Source organism: Aplidium turbinatum, chromosome 1, assembly GCF_918807975.1.
Source record: "Aplidium turbinatum chromosome 1, kaAplTurb1.1, whole genome shotgun sequence".
Taxonomy (NCBI): domain Eukaryota; kingdom Metazoa; phylum Chordata; class Ascidiacea; order Aplousobranchia; family Polyclinidae; genus Aplidium; species Aplidium turbinatum.
The window spans coordinates 60144619-60161517 of NC_137472.1; the positions used below are offsets into that span (position 1 = coordinate 60144619).

The window sequence follows — 16899 nt, forward strand, 5'->3', positions numbered from 1 at the left end:
GTTCTGGATGGAGTAAAGTATATTTGAAAACATAATAAAAGTGAAAAAAGATAAGAGTAAAGATAGAGTAAAGTATACATAAAACCGTATGCATGCTGTTAGTTCATTTTGTAAATTTACTTAACATATAGATTAGACCACAGAAACAGAAAATGTTATATAATATACAAGTGGACCGATAGTCTACTAATATACGAAAAAGATATGCACAGATAAGCCTATGGAAGACCGACACATAGGCCTACAATGAAATGATTTTTGTTAAAGAACAAGCAACAAGTTACCAAGGTGTTTAGGCCTGCTGTTGATTACAGCTTCCTGTCTCAGCTTTACATTGATATTGGATTTTTTTTCTCGTCCACGCACCAACCGGTATAGACTTATAGTGGCATTTTTCTGCTTTTGTAAATTTGGCGCTGAGAAGCAGGCCGCACAGCCCACGTCATCAATAAATACACCATCATTACCGAGCTGTTTGTCCCGTTAGGTCAATTGTTACTCGCCCGAATAAAGATCAAGCGGCGTTGGTTCGACTCTCGGGGTGTGCGCTTTAGCAACGCATTTCAAGAACTGCTCTCCATTTAGCGGCACCTAATGGATGGAATAATTCCCCGGCAACAACACTTCAACAATCGAAAATTTCAATCTGTCAAACTCGGTAACCGGGCTTGCTTTAGCAGCTTAATGCCTTTACAAATATGTGAAACTGCCACAATTAAGCTCACAAAGCACCTTTCCAGTCCGAGGATAAAGATCAAATCCATCAATCAATCTCACCTACACTCGATGTGCTGCACTGCATCAACGGAACATCAACGAGCATCAACATCAACATTTATAGTCCGAATTGGCTACTTTTTATAAATTAGTATTTCATAGGTTACTTTTCGCGTACGAATTCGCTTCGGTTTCAGCACATTTTCTTGGTTTTAGGGAGTTTATTCATACTTCACTACTTGGCATAGACTATCATTTAAACCCTTTTAACCTTGACGAGATTTGATTGTGAGAATATTTATTCTCGGGCTGAGAAATTGTTTTGTCAGCTTAAAGTCATAGAAATCTGGCATACTTTTAGAAGCTTTAAACCACTGACGTAGATCAAGTCACCAAGTTTGACACTGAGTTAGCGTCAAGTTTCTTCCTATTGAAGTGTGTTTATTTTTAATTATTTTATCCACTAGATGCCGCTGAATGGAAGGTTATCCTTGAAAGGGGTTGCTCAAAATCGCATCTTGTAAGTCGAACCGGCGCTGCTTGATTTTGCTGTTCTTTTTATGTTTACAATGTAGAATGCTTTACCAACTGAGCTATCAGGACGGAATTACAAACCTCACTTCAAATGTTCCCATTCTAACTTTTAGTGGATAGATCAATCAAGTTCGCTAAAGTGGACAAAACTAAGAAGTAGAACGCATTACTTTTATTCATATGGAAGCTACACTTTGGAGGCACCAACAAAAGATAAGGTTATCTAAGTCAAGATTTTCTCATATTTCACTTTGTAGACTACACTAATTGAAAGGATGGCACACAAAACTAAAACAAAACAAAAACTAAGTAAGTTATTAATACCAACAATCAAAAGTTTTAGTTAGGATTAGTTTTTCAGTTAGCAACAACAACTATCATCGACGAAAGAGAAACACAATAAAGTAAAAGCACTAAACAATGGATTGCACAGATTATTTAGCAAAGTAACTCCAACTTTTCTGCAACCCAAAATCCTGTTGTCGCGCCTTCTATGTCAAACGCTCATTAGAGACCAAGACAACCTTCGACAATATGCGGCTTGATGAAGAATGGAAATGTTCTGTTTGTGAAGCAAATGCTCAGTTCTCCTTAGCAGATAATCCGCAACAGCATATGAATGTAAATTTTGAAAAATCATTCAAAATTGATAGTAATTGAGGAGAAAGAAAAAACAGTTTTTAAGAACAAAGCGGATCCATGTACAACACGTGGTAAAGTAGTGATGCAGAATTTGATACAGTGCAAGTGGGTGCAAAAGATGGGTACTTGTAAGATGGAATAAGAGCTACAACAAGACTGGCAAGTGTTTTGAATGCGAAAAAGTAATTTTCAACAACCAGCTGAAGCTGGAGTCGAACCAGGTTTGCATAATACGTATAGCGTAATATATAAAGCATAATAGTATTTACAAATTTATTCTTTACCAACTCTCACATTCGGAATTCCAACACGATGTGGAACTGCATAAACAACCACGTGGAATTGTAGCGTTTTCAACTGATGATAATGGCTCTGCAGAAGTCCTGGTATGCTTTGCAGTGCATTGCTACAATCTGGTAATGGTATAGTCTTGCAGTAGATTCGTCGTGAAGAGACTGTTTGACCAGATCAGTGGCCGAGTGGTTTCACATTCGGCTTTGGTGCTTGTAGATCTCAGATCGATTCCAGGTCGGGTCAAATCAAAGATTTTAAAAACTCTATCGATTGTGTTGTTTTTTGCATAACGCAGTGAAAGTAAGTCAAGTAATAATGTGATGACATCGTAAACCTGATATCAGATTAAAAATGAGCCATGTCGCAAAAATACCTTAGGTGTTGTAAAAGGACAAAAAATAAAACCATACCACACAGATGTGTTGATTCCAGTTGTTTGTTTTCGAAGATTTATCGGTGCAGATGAGACAAGTGGCACGAATTTCCAGGCGGTAATGAGGGACGGTCAGAGCAGTGATCGTGAAAATTTCTTAAGAGACTGAAAACAAGTTTGTAAAAAAAATTGTTAAATTTTGAGAATAAAAAGAAATTTTTCAGAACGTCTGGCAAGCTCATATTTGTGCGTTTTTATAAAAGATAAATGCATGTTAAGTGCTGTAATCAACAATGAAAATTATTTTGATAAAAGTTTGTTGTTATTTTAATTTGCAAATAACAACAAATAATTTACTAAAGTATAATAATCACTGAAAATACTTCTGTCAGGAAAATATTGTCAGCAGGCTCCATCCGCGATTTGTGAGTGTGGCAAGGAGGAACAAACCGTAGACCACACCATTTGTAATTGCGCCATCTACCATGCGCCAAATGGTGTGCGTGGTCTGCGTGAACTGGATGACAAATCAATTGAATGGCTGCTCGACACCTGCCCAAACATCTAGACCGCGTCGTCGCCACTGCCCAAGGGTGGTAAAAAGCAGAGCCCCTCGACCCTTGGAGCGGCGAAGAAGGTTCAAACGAAGAAGAAGGCTCTTTTTCCAGATATTGCCCATTTTATTATTGGATTTTGATGTGTGTCTTTACTTTCACTTTACCAAATTTTGTATAAAGATAAGGATAGCATACGGTTCTTTCCGATGCCATCGTAGATTTCAATGGATTAAACGGAAACACAGTTTAGTTTGAAAATTCAGAAAAACACAGTTGTTGGTGGAATTTTTCGTAGAAGGACTTCCTTCCATTACTCTTTAGACATATTCGTAAGTCCCTTTTTATTCTAACATATGATTTTCAACATTCCGGTTCAACATCTGACTTGGAGTAATGCTTGACTTGAAAAAAATTCATTGATACGCCACCACTTGAAATCATCTATTAGACATAAGTTATTTACTGTCAACACAGAATAGAAGCTTAAAAGGTGATGTGAAACTAAAAAAAATAAGTATATATATACGAGGGTCACCAGACACCCTTACCGCCACTTTCTCACCGCCTAAATTTGGTTTGTAAAATCGTTATAACTCAAAACCTAAACGGGACAACAAATAGTGTTTAAAACGAAGTTTATTGAATTAATAGATTTACTTGGAATATGCAAAGAAAAAAAAATTCTGCACTATTTATAGACAAAAGGTATAAAAAAGTCTATAGAAAGCAGAGACAAACAACGTAATTGAAACTTTACCATACTGCTGAGCCCAATTGCAATTTACAAGTAGGCTAGTGCAATCGATTCAGAAGTTGAAACAAACCCAAAAGTAGCCCAAAATTGAAAGTTTACACATTTGAAGTAAAAAACAAATTTATACGTCAAAGTAACATTTATTTTGTGAAATTTGGTTTGGAATAAAACCAAATAAAGTGTAATAATGTGTGTAAGAAAGGGTATTGAAAACGGCTCGTAACGCCAATAAATAGTCAACCAGTTACTTTCAATGACTACCGGTTGTTTACTGCGTTTGTTTTGATTCTAGATGATGTAAGTTTAGTTTATTTTACTTTATCTTGTGCGGACTAAGCAACACAGTGAAACACGAGAGTTGAAGCTGTGCTAAACGGAAGAATGATGGCAAAACATAGACGTGATAACATGCTAAAATAGTAAAATTTGTTTTCGCAACTTGATTGAACTAGTTTGGCTTGGTACCGATGTGATACGCTTAAATGTAGTTGGCTTAAAACTATTCCAAAAGTAGAATAAACCTCTTGTTATAAAAAAAACAATAAAGTTTATCTTCGTATCACTTTTAAATCTTTTATGCATTGTTGTGGCTAAAATAGTTGATAACAACACATTCTAATGTTGTCTCGTATCAATCAAGTTTTCATGGAGGCAAGAAGCATCACTCTAAGTTTGCTGTGGAAGGGAAATTTTAAAAAGCATAATTATGTTACAATAAAAGGGAACTTATGAATATGTCTACAGTGCAGTGGGAGGAAATCATTCCAAGGAAAATTCCACCAACAAACGTGTTTTCCTGCATTTTTGAAACTGAACCATGTTTCCATTTCACAAAAAAAAAAGCGGAAACCTTTAAAACCCTTATGGCTGTGACAATAAACCCGAACTCGATGCAAAACTTATACAAAGATAAAGTGTAGACATAAATCAAACTTATATAAAATAAAAGTGTAATATCTGGAAATTGGCCTGCTGATAATATTTTAACACAGGAATATTTTTTGAGTACAGTATGTTTAAGATTGCTATATATAACCTTCTCCGTTGGTGCGCCCAGTTTTAAGTATATAGCATTGGGGTTATTTTGACTTTTTGCTGACAGTAATTTGTGTACTTTAACTTACTTTCTGAACATAAAAACCTGTCTGTTTGTGAGAATTGTAGGAAAACTTTGATACACAGCGAGCAAAATAACAAATTACTCTTCAGAAGGAATAATGTAGGTACACTACTTTTACTGTGAGCAAATAAATGTAATTGCTTTGCAACACGTTAGAGGAAAGACCTCTTTTTATAAAATCTGCATAGTCAAGTGGTTAAAGTCATGACTCGACGTTTAATTAGGCCCCTGTTTGACGCCGCTTAGGAGCATAATGTGGCTTTGTCTTTGGCAAGACACTTAAAGCCATGCCCTCGATTATGGAGTGGCGCCTCTTCGATTATTGTCATTAATTTCTCCCATGATTATGAACATTAATATAGTACTCTGGAGAAATGTCTACGGCCATTGTTTGAGCTGTGGCCTATTGAATTAAAAATCTGTAATTTGCAAGGAAACCAAACATTATTTTTTTGTAAAATTTTCGTTCCCTTTATCAATTATAAAATAATTTCTTGTGTTTTTTTAGTGACTGCAAACTACAACTCTGCCCAGGGTGTGACAAACTTGGTGGGTGTAGTTGCTATAGGAAAGGCGGCAAGAGAAAATGTAAAAGCTACCACAAATTGTTGCAGTGCCAAGACCTATTTTGGCTAGCAATAGACGTAGTAATCTTATTTAAACTAAATCTTTTAATAAGCTCTTCGGCTGACATTATGTGACTGGCCATAGATTTGGTAATTAGTTCAAGTTCCATTTCGTTTCGTTTTTCCAATCTCAGGTACTGCTCCCTAGAACAAACAAAGGAAAAGCCGGACAAAGCCGACATTTGCTTATAAAAGTAACATTTTTTTACTATTTTCTAAAACTACTTCAATAAATATATTTCATACAAAAATCAAAAACCCCGTGCTTCACTCTGCCGTAAAGAGGTTGAAGTAGTTTTTCCATATTTTTTTTTTTAATTGACTACTACTATGTGAAGATATTCAGGTGTTATTTTAATTTTAGTTTCTCTTTTATTGTTGATCATTGATTGACAATGGATCACTATTATTCCGAAAAATGAGCTCTGCAAATTATTTTTGCTTATGATTACAAACTTTCTTGGGTAGTTTGTTTGAGGCAAAACGAACATATTGACATCTCTTGTCTAGAGGCTCAGTTACTATTAATCTGTCCACACACAGCTGTAATTAGTACAGAAACATCCCGAGTGCTATAGTGGTGGAGATGACTTGAGAACAATGTTTATCCTCTTGCGTAGCAGTTTATTGCAGTGAAAAATGAATTGACACCATCAGAAAAAAGGAGGTAACCGGTCTGACGGCCAAAATTAAATTATTAATAGAATGTAGAACAGAAATGCGGTACGCTGATAGAAATAAAATTTAAAAATTGATACTCATACCAAAGCAAGCTAGTAACTTATACAGTTATGCTGTCATAAGGTTATATTGCCATCTAGATACACTGAAGTATACTTTTTGGTATAATATCCGTACATATTGAAACTAAACGCAGAACGCTCGAGCTTGAGAAAGCTGGTCTTGATTGAAGAGGTTTGGCCACGACACATTGGTTATAAGTGGCACGTAACACACTGACAACGTAAAAAGACTTAAAACTATGAAAGTGTAACACAATTGCAAAAGTGCGACCAAGCGCTCTATGAAAGTCCAATCTTAATAGTTATGAAAAACAGCAAACTGCCGTGAAAAAAACAGAGGAGTGTCCTATGAAGAGCCTGCAGGATTGCACAGATTTCATAACCAATCACAAGTGACGTCAATGAAGGTAGAAATGATGTACGTAAAGCACGCAGGAGCTCCAGCAAAGAATCCAGCTCAAAAATGCAACCAATGGAGGCAAAATACTAATTTTAAGACTGTGCTTTGAGTATTTTAAAATTATTTTTTTCTCACCTTGCTTACAGTACATATCACATGATGTGATCTGTTTGAAACCATTTGCATTGACCTTTGGGACTCTCGTGTTTATTGTTGAGTGTTGAGCTAGTCAGAAGCACTGTGAAGTTTTTTTTCCAGTTGATAAATTTAACATTTAACCTTTTTATTTTGTTTACTGTAGATTTAAAAGTATTGTTTTTCCTGAAGAGGACATCTTGTGATATCCAAAACGTGCATAATTTGTTTCTATGTAGTTTTCTTCTTTGATACTTTTGTAAATATTATTGTAATAAACTTAAACATGTTAAATTAGATTACGTTGCTGGGCTTCCTGTGCCTACGGCTCAATAACGCAAACTCTCTACCCAAGCTCTAATTATAAGACCCAAAAGTAAACTTTAGATATACGATTAAAAAAAAAATGTTGAAAATATTAGAAATAACACTCATTGACAGTCAAGTTGTTTTGAATTAGTGATATAAGAAGCATGGTTGATATCAGGAGATTTCAGATGTCAACAATATGGACGGCAGAAGAATGCTTCTCAAAATAGCTGATTGCGAAACCCATGGGATAAATTGTTTTTGCAAACAATGAAGTTGTTGCTTAAATTTTACATGTTAAATAAAGTTAAGTAAGCAACGATCATGCTGATAAAAGTGAAATGCAATCTATTGCAAATGAACCGAAATAGATAGTTTAAAAATAATTCTTTAACTAGAGTCCTTTGTTAGTTTTTCGTTATGAAATAGTTTCAATCGCAATCGCATTAGACAAACAGAAACCAAACTGTCTCTGTGAGATCAATGCACAAGTGAATGTCTCTATAGACCTACATTTTTGTAAACATTGCTTTTTTATAAATTTGTATATTAGATATAATATGAGATATTTGTGGATGTAATCAAGCACTCCAAAGCGGAACAATGAAAACAATAATTTCTGACAAGAATTAGGTATCAATTTTGTTATCACTTGGCAGGGAAATTGGAAACAGATGCCAACTCAATGCTCCTTTGCTATACTGACTCAACTAATTTATGGTCTGAAAATTGATGTTTCAAAGGAACAGCTTATATGTTCTCTTGTAATATACTGTTCAATTTTAAAGCAGTTAAGCAATTAAGGGCCTGAGTTGAAGAACTACTTAACAAAATACTACTTTTGAGATAAAGCAAGGTAACATTTTTTCAACGCCTTTTTATTTTTTTATTTGTATACAAATATCAGAATGTGTTATAGCGAAATTAAGTTAATTTTTTAATCAAATTTTGCGCGGGCACATGCATTGACCATTAAACAACACAGAATTTTTGTGATAAGTCACATTTTGTGGAAATTGAGTTAAGTAGTTCTACAACTCAGGTCTTTAATTTCAAAATTACTTTTAAATCTTGGAATTTATTATTATTCTTATAAATAATCAAGCAATTTATGAGTTTAAGATTTGGTGTCAGATCAGTTGAAGGAAATCCCAGCAATGCAATAAATGTTTCTGTTTATTGAAAATGCGACAAACAAAAGGCACAGGATGATATTCTTTTCCACAACATCTGGATCATCTTGTGTGAAATGTTGATTTTCTGAAACAAAAATAAACAATTAATTGCGGTATCGTTTTCACCTGTTTCATCTTAAACTTCCATTTTTTTTCCAGCAAAGAACTTTTACCAAATACTTATGCATTTTCCTAATAAACAGTCCCTTGACAAACAGTTGAAATTCTTGGTTACATAGGATATGTCTATATAAACAAAGGTACGGCCAGATTTGCCACATTCTGCAGAATTTTCCAGATTTTGTCCAATTTTGATAAGTGTCTGAATGAATTTTTCTAACACTTACATTCTAACGGCTTCCCCAGGTTTTAGAGTCATGAGACGTTCAAAAACAAAGACGTTTAAGACAATGTTGATTTGCTTGATCATTGATGAACATGAGACGTTCACATGAAACATGAGACGTTCAAGACAATAGGTTTTAAAGTCATGAGACGTTCAAAAACAAAGACAATTTGATTTCAAAATTTCAATCAGACTGTACTCGCTAACAGTCTGATTGAAGGTTTTTCAATCTTTTTTTTCTGATTTTCTACTGCTTCTACAAGGCAACGAAAGCTTTTACATCATTACGAGTCGGCAAAAAGTAAATAACCTTAGAAAATTTCAATTAGGAACCACTAGCAGTAGAAGCAAGTAAAATATTCAAAATGTGGCAAGTCTGGCCACATCTCTAATGTGGCAATGGGACTACTAACATTATATTACTTAACTTTTTCTTTTAACCAGGTATTGGGTCGAAACTCTAAAAAAATGGAACAATGTCAAATCTTTTTGTAACTTATTAGACCAGATGGTTAGCTTACAAAGTTACTTTTAAAATCTGGCAGTATAATTTTACAACTGCAATCTATCGTTTACTTACGCAGAGTGGAAACGATGTATCAGTAAAGGCAATTTTCCTAATTCAAGCCAACTCTGCAGTTCCCACCTACAGTACAGAATAGTAATTAAATTTGCATTTTGTCTTTTTTGTCAAACGATTTTCTTGTATTACATTAACAACTTTCCTAAAGAACTGCAGTGAAATTATTTTCAATGACATATTAAAAAAATCAATTTATAACGAAGACATAAACATAGTGAAGTGTGGGCACAGATATGTCTATATTTATTGCTCTGTTGTTTTAGGTAAATAAATAAACGCTATGTTAAATTATCTAGCTGAATGAAAACATTCATTGGTTACACAACCACCTGCCTACCTTTGAAAGAGCAGTAGACATCTATCTACTGCTCAGTATCAAGAAGTATGCAGTAGAGCGCTACTTTTGCAGCGCTGCTAAAAGCACTCTACTTTGATAGAGTTAACGATAGGGGAGCTACATTTTTATTAGAGAGCGGCTGTAGTAGCGACGTTATTTTTTTCGAATGTAGCGGACACAAAGAGGCGATGCATTCACTTCAGTCGTGCTTCTGCAACCGCTACTTCCAGTTTAAAGTATAAAAACTAAATCGTTTTCAAAAAAATATTTAATGGAAACATTACAGCATAATAAATTCCACCTTGAACTTGTTTTCCACAACAGCTTCAAAATGTAAATGAATGTGGTAGTGAAAGTTGATATCATTTTCATTTCGTTTAGTAAAATTTCGGCAGTAAAAGTTGATATCATTTCGTTTCCAAGTAAACATCCCAACGCAAGTTACTTGAATTAGAGCTTTCCAGTGACAGTTTAAGATAAACGTAGCGCGTAGATGTAACGACAGTGCACGCTACTGTGGCCGAGTAGTGCGTTACTTTTAAGTGATAGCGATTGGCGGTAGCTCCGCTCTTCTAGCATATTATAGCGACAAGGCATTATTTTAAAATCTGACAATGCCCACTATCAGTATCACGGGGCATCAAATTGTTCGTTATGAAAATTAAAAATATTGTTCATGCGTCGTGTGCTTCGTACATTGTAGTCTGGGTAGAAAAGTTCTCATTGTCCTCTGGCGCTGGCAACCTGGTTATAGGCCAACTACTGTTTAAAACTATCCGCCATTCATCCAGTGCAAAAAGTGACGCAAACATTCACTGACATAATATGAGTAAGTTGCTGTCTTCATGGCAAGCTGTTTGCAAATGTTTTGATACGCTACGGTATTGGTACTCTATTGAGTTTCCGTTAAAAGTTCCAACTTACAATATGTATCTGTTTCTATTTCTGATTGATTTGTTTCCCTCGGTGTGTTGTCATTAAATATTTGTTTTATATGATTAATTTTCTTTCAATGTGAGTGCTATGTATTAGCCTACAATAATCAGTAGCTATGTATTAGCCTACAATAATCAGTATACTGTAAAGTTGTCTTGTGTAATATAAAAAGCCCCACAGTTTATATTAATGAAGCATTAAACATATTTTCATAAAACATTTATAAAAAGTAATTTCATTTATTACTTTTATCCTGACAGGAAATCAATCATGTTTTACATTGATTCAACGATTTCATTCATTGAATTTGGTGTATAGGTAAGAAACTGTCGTAAGTGCTACTAACTTACATGCTTCGTCAGAGTTATCTTGGTTATACTCGGCACATTCACGATGACAGAGCTGTCTGCAGGAGAATTCCTTGCATTGACTCTCAGGGCATATGGAAGCACATGGTCTAAAATGATAAGTAACATTTTTGAATTAATTAAAATGTCAAAACTTGGCAATGATAATTTTGTTGGTTCTAATAAATAAATTAATATACTTGAAAAACTTTATCAGTTGTAAAAAGCGCCTTGCATCGATTGCTTTATATCATACGTTTTGAACTTACATTTTATAGTAGGCTTCAGATGCACTGAATAGAACGGCAAACATCACAACTAAAAATATTAACTTGTTCATATTGTTGCTCGTTGAAATATTGCTTTTAGATATTTTGAAAGTATAATGATAGTAAACTTTCCTGTTTCGGCCTTTATACGTACTCTATAGAAAATAATCGTCATCGAAAAAGATTGGAGAATTTCCGTTTCGCCCTTATTTGGTAAAATTAAATGCAGTTTTCTACCATCCGCTACGAATAGGCTACTGCATAGTGAAGAAATATTCGAATCTCATAACAACCGTGCAACTGATTTTACGGCGAAATTGCAGTAATGTTTTAAAATGGTTTGTGGAAGACCACCTAAAATGAAGTTAGAGTCATATGAAATAAGAACAAATAACAAGATCACTTTTAAATGGAAAATATGATGGTCATGTGGCTGTAGCGGACGCTGCTGATTAGCATGTCTGCCCGCAAAATTTTTTTCCCACGAGATTTCTGTCTCATTGATTCTAGTCACTCTAATAGTAAGATTTTCCGAAAGTGTTTCGAGAGATTGGTTGATTCAGATTGCGAAATAACTATTTGCCAATGAAATTCTGCAATGATAATAAAATATAAGCTTTCCCTAACCCTACTATCTTTTTGAAAAGCTCTTGTGCATCGCAAAAATTAATTTAAGGAAAAAAAAAAGTTTGACTTCGACGGCGTCGAACCCTCGTCCTCACGATCACTGGGCAGACGATGAAGCCACTGAACCAACCGTGCCAACAAGAAAATGTTGCATTCATACGGTTTTAATACAAACTTTTACCAAAATATGCAGATGAGACAGAAATCTCGTGGGAAAAAAATTTTGCTGCCCGCCCATACACAGCTGTCAGTATAGGACTTTCAACTTCTTAGCCTTAACTTTATCTTGGGCCCAGAAACAGTTTTGAGTGCAAGACCTCGTGTCCCGATCACACCTCGCCATTCAATCATGCCCAGGAGTGACGGGGACACGAGTTCTTGCACTCAAAACCGTTTCTGTGCTCAGGATAAAGTTATAGCTAAGAAGATCAAAGAGCCACGGCTTAAAGAAAGATGCGAAATTACCATGACGATTCATACTTTTATACGGTCAACATGTTCGAATGAAATCTTCACAATGGAAATTGGGACATCATGCTTACCTGGAGTATGCAAAGCGGCCATTACGTGGACGTTCCCATTTATGTTTTTACTTTGCCTCTTCCTGTTTCAAGTTGTGATTTACTTTAAATAAGTAAAGTAGGCCTAAGCATGACCAAGAGCAACCTCAATATTTTCATCAATGTTTTGGAACAAGGTCAAGCCTTTTTCCCTAAACCATATGTTGGCTTCTTGTCCCGATCAACATGGCATTCTTGACGGAGTCCAAGAAAAGGTTCTTCCGTAACAATTCGATAAATTCTAAGCAGTAGTTACTTTACAGAAGAACATAATTTTACATTCTGCAATTATATGAAACTCCGCTTCGTTGGTGAAGTCAGTCGCTTACCAAACTAAGCTAGAATAACTAAAATAATAATCATTCAAAGATCTATTTAACATTTTCATGACCAGCTCGAAAATTAATACCAGATTGTTACTTTTACAAACAGTTTCTAAGGCATGCAATGCACAATGCTATGTATAATTTCAATGTGATATATGCTCCTCTCGCCATTCGTCAAATCAAAGCCGCATTTGGAATTTTATTTGCTAATTAATTAAGATGCTGAGCAGTCACTGTAAAGAAACGTTCTTTTTGTACGGTGTTTATTTTATAAAAAGTACAGCAAAAGTCAAATCGATTAGCTGTTTAAAATTCACCTCTGATATCATAAGATACCGTCGGAACCGTGTGTTTGGCAATTGATTTTGTCGGCAATCAGTTCCTCAGACCAACCTAAACAGCAAATTAAGATAGACAGATGAGTAATTTTCAGACAAGCGTCCATACTTTAAAACGACTACGTTTTACAAGCTTTGGTGGTTGGTTTTGAATCTTTATCCTCGGACTGACAAAGCCTTGATAGGTTATTCTTGGTAGTTTCGCATACTTTTAGAGGCTCTTGACGTAGGGCCGGTTACCGAGATTGGCAGAGTGAAGTTTTCCGATGGTTCACTATAGATGCCTCTGAATGAAGAGCAGTCCTGAAATGCGTTGCTCAAGCGCACACCACGCGAGTCGAACCAGCGCCACGTTACTTTGAGCCGGGCGCGTAACCACTGAGCTAACCGGGAGGACAGGAAGCCGTGACTAGAAGCTCGTTTGGAAGTTAATTGCACTGAAGTCCATTTAATTTTGTTAAACATCTTTTTAGATGCATTAACTCCATCAGCTAGGTAGAATCTTTCAACGGAAATAGCAGGAAAAGTCAAAATATTACTTCAATAAGTAATATAATCCTAATAAAAAATATAATCTTTTGTTTATAAAGAAGAGATATATTGTATTTGCCCTTGAAGCAAGACCAAAAATTAAGCCTGACAAGTCTACACAGATAAAATCCATCGGAAATGACTAGTTGCCACGGCTATAAGGCTTTCTAATATAGATTTTGGAATGTTTGAATTTAAGGATTTGCATCATTTTTGTTTGTAAAAGCTTCAGCTAAAATCTTTGCTGGTTCTAATGAGACAAAATTGTTACCTGGTTAAATAAAAGCGCATCAGCTATGATACATTGTCTACAATGATGTATTGTAGATTGTAGCCTATATAATACATAAAACAGTGTTCGATTTATACCAGTGTTAAAATATGACAATAGTATGAACCAAATAATTACAAGATCAAAAAAATGCTTTAATTTTTTTTTTTTTAATTTTTAGTTTAGTTCAATGATAAGTAGGCCTAACTGGAAAAAAATTGGCCTGACTGATGGCTCATCAGCCGCTAATTTATTGGATAGAAGCCTACCTGGTGTAACAGGTCAGATGATAAAGAAGTTAACTGTTATATTTTATTTCAGAAAATTAACACTGCATCGAAGTTCGAATATCCAGTTATCACGAAAGAAGTTATTATCATCATTTTGTATTCATGAAATGTCGCACATCGAACAAATATATGATTTCGTCAGATATTTGAAAAAATGGCAAATCATTATTGAAGTTTAATGACTTTTTGGTTAGTATGGTAACCACTTTAAAAAGTGGAAATTCTACCATTGAAATTGATTAGAATGAAACCGCCAACCAATCAGAACATGTTATAAGAAGATACCGTCCAATTGTGACCTTTCTAGCACTCAGCCGGAGAGTTATTGCTTGTTTTGAACTTTATTTGGTAATTACAGAAGAAAAAAGAGCAATAGCAGTGGTGGGAATCGAACCCGCGTCAATGAAATAACTACTTTCTAGCCCTAACCCTAACCCTTAAGCCAACCAGCTGACAAAAAATTCATCACTTGATTTGCTTTGTATCATCTTCTTTTCGCTCTTTTTCACGTCATAGAAAACGGTAGCTTATGATTGGTTGGCGGTGCATTCTAGTCAATTGCAGTGGCAGAATTTTTCCTTGTTAAAGTGGCTACCGGTTAGTATAGTATAGCGGTGGGATGGCGCAGCGGGTAAGGTGCTCGCTTTCTAATCACGCAATCCTGGTTCAACTCCCGGCCTATGCTGGCTGTTGACAAACACCGGTCACCTTTACCCAGGGTGTAATAAATTGTGTGGGCGTAATTGCTGAAGTAAAGGCGGCCTAGAAAAATGAACTGGCCACCCTACTCTCGTTAGTGCCGATGGCATAGTATAATGAGAACCTTATCTTCTCATCCCCCAATGCTTGGATCAAGTATGGGACTCACCTATCCAGGATCATCCGTGAAATTATTCCAAAACATTCGAATTCGTTTGGCTATCCCGGTTCAAATACTTATATGAAAGACAATTAAATAATAAGGTACTATATTATTAATACTACAAAAAAGTATCTAGTGGCCTAGTTGTTGTCAGGGTTTGAATAAAGACATACAGTAAGGCCTACTTACTTGGTACTGAAATCATTAGTTTCAAGTTAATATTTTGACAAGAAGTGGAAACATGCTTTAGTTCTGAGAATACAGGAAACACAATTGCCGGCGGAAAGTTTTCTGTTTCGCATATTGGGATACAGTAAAATATCACTTTCAAAGTTTTTGTAGGCATTGATTACTTGCTGTTGAGTCTGCTTAACATATGTTAAAAATAATTCGTTTCCAAAGCGCACTGGTGGCAAAGGGGCAGCACGAAGCTTTGGGCGCCATTTGAGAGCACACGGCTTGTCTTGGCAAGGGAATTCTGAAATAATCTTCTGATTCTTTTGATTGAATATCATGATACATCTATAATTAATTTGTATTAAGGGGCTAATTATCCAAAGTTTGGAAACTTCCCCGATAGGTCGCTTGACAAAGGCTGTAGATTAGACGATCTCCTTGCTGCATAATGTAGCCTACAAAGAAAACGCTTGTTTGAAATCGTGTAGAAAACTCTTCACCCACATTTTCTAAGTACAGTATTTGCATACTTCTGGATTAGATTTTTTCTCGACGTGGTAGAGCTATATTACAAACGGTAACAATATATTTCTAACCAAACCTGACCACTTTACGCACCACGACTATGCGCTTTTGTGACATCCTAGATGTTTTATAGTAGCCTAATTGAAAGCCCAATAGCAAAGCACCAATGGTGAAATGTTTCTCAGAATTACTGAAAACGTTTGAGGTTGATGTACACCAGTATATCAGTTGATACAAAACCTGAACAGGACATTTGCCGGTCATAAAAAACTGTATGTAGACTTAAACTCTTTTTACATTAAACATAAAAAAAACTCTGAGCATTCCTGCGTCGCCATACAATGACTGACGTTTTATGAAGAGGGAAGATAGTGATCCGGGAAATTTTTAATACCATTAATAATTCAAGATTAAATTAGGTTTTAATTGTTTTAAGTTAATAAGTTTAATCATTCTGAAGGTTATATTTCAGCTCATCTGTAAATGAATAAGTTGCAAATCGGATGCTTTTGCTTCTTGAACAGAACAAAATATTTCATGATCTTCTTTTTTTTAGGTTCTGTTTGATAGTCAAAATGTTCGGTAAATTTATAAAGAAATACCACTGTAATCTTCTCATGTAGCTCCAAGTATAACTTACAGTTGTTTCTTGCCAACTCATAACCTCGTACCTGGGCACTCGATGAACCTACGCCTTGTTGGTACAATAGGTAATCGCCCTACTCAAGATCAAGGGGCGCTGGTTCGGATCTCGGTGTGTGCACTTGAGCAACGCCTTTCATAACTGCTCTCCATTCAAAGACATTTGCTTAATGGATTAATTCGCAGATAAAAACACTTCAACAACAATGGAAAATTCCCAAACGGGCCTGCGTTACTGGTTTAAATCCTCTACAAGTATGTATGCAAAACTGCCAGGAATAAACTATCAACGGCTTTGTCAGTCCTATAAAAATTCAAAACTAACCACACCAACCAACGTTATTTATTGCCGGAAGAACGATTTCTTCCATCTGCACCGCAGTAAGCGACTATTAGTGAACGCATATTCGTCATCTTCGCAAAAGTCTTTGAGACTGAAGGTCTCTCCTTTTATCACCAATGTTGGCGACTGTTTAGAACAGCGGTTCTTTAACTGGGGGGCGCGAGCGATATCAAACTATATAACTAAACGCATGTGACTAAGTGGATTTAT

At 35.5% G+C, this 16899-nt stretch overlaps 1 long non-coding RNA gene across 1 annotated transcript; it reads right to left on the minus strand.

Moving 5' to 3' along the window:
- Window positions 1-8364: 8364 nt before the first annotated feature.
- Window positions 8365-12146, minus strand: LOC145773547 (uncharacterized). Its single transcript, XR_014289926.1, has 4 exons — window positions 11198-12146; window positions 10932-11038; window positions 9306-9371; window positions 8365-8464 (listed from the first exon to the last, which is right to left on the minus strand). It is a non-coding gene; the product is annotated as an uncharacterized LOC145773547 (long non-coding RNA).
- Between the last annotated feature and the right edge of the window lie 4753 nt (window positions 12147-16899).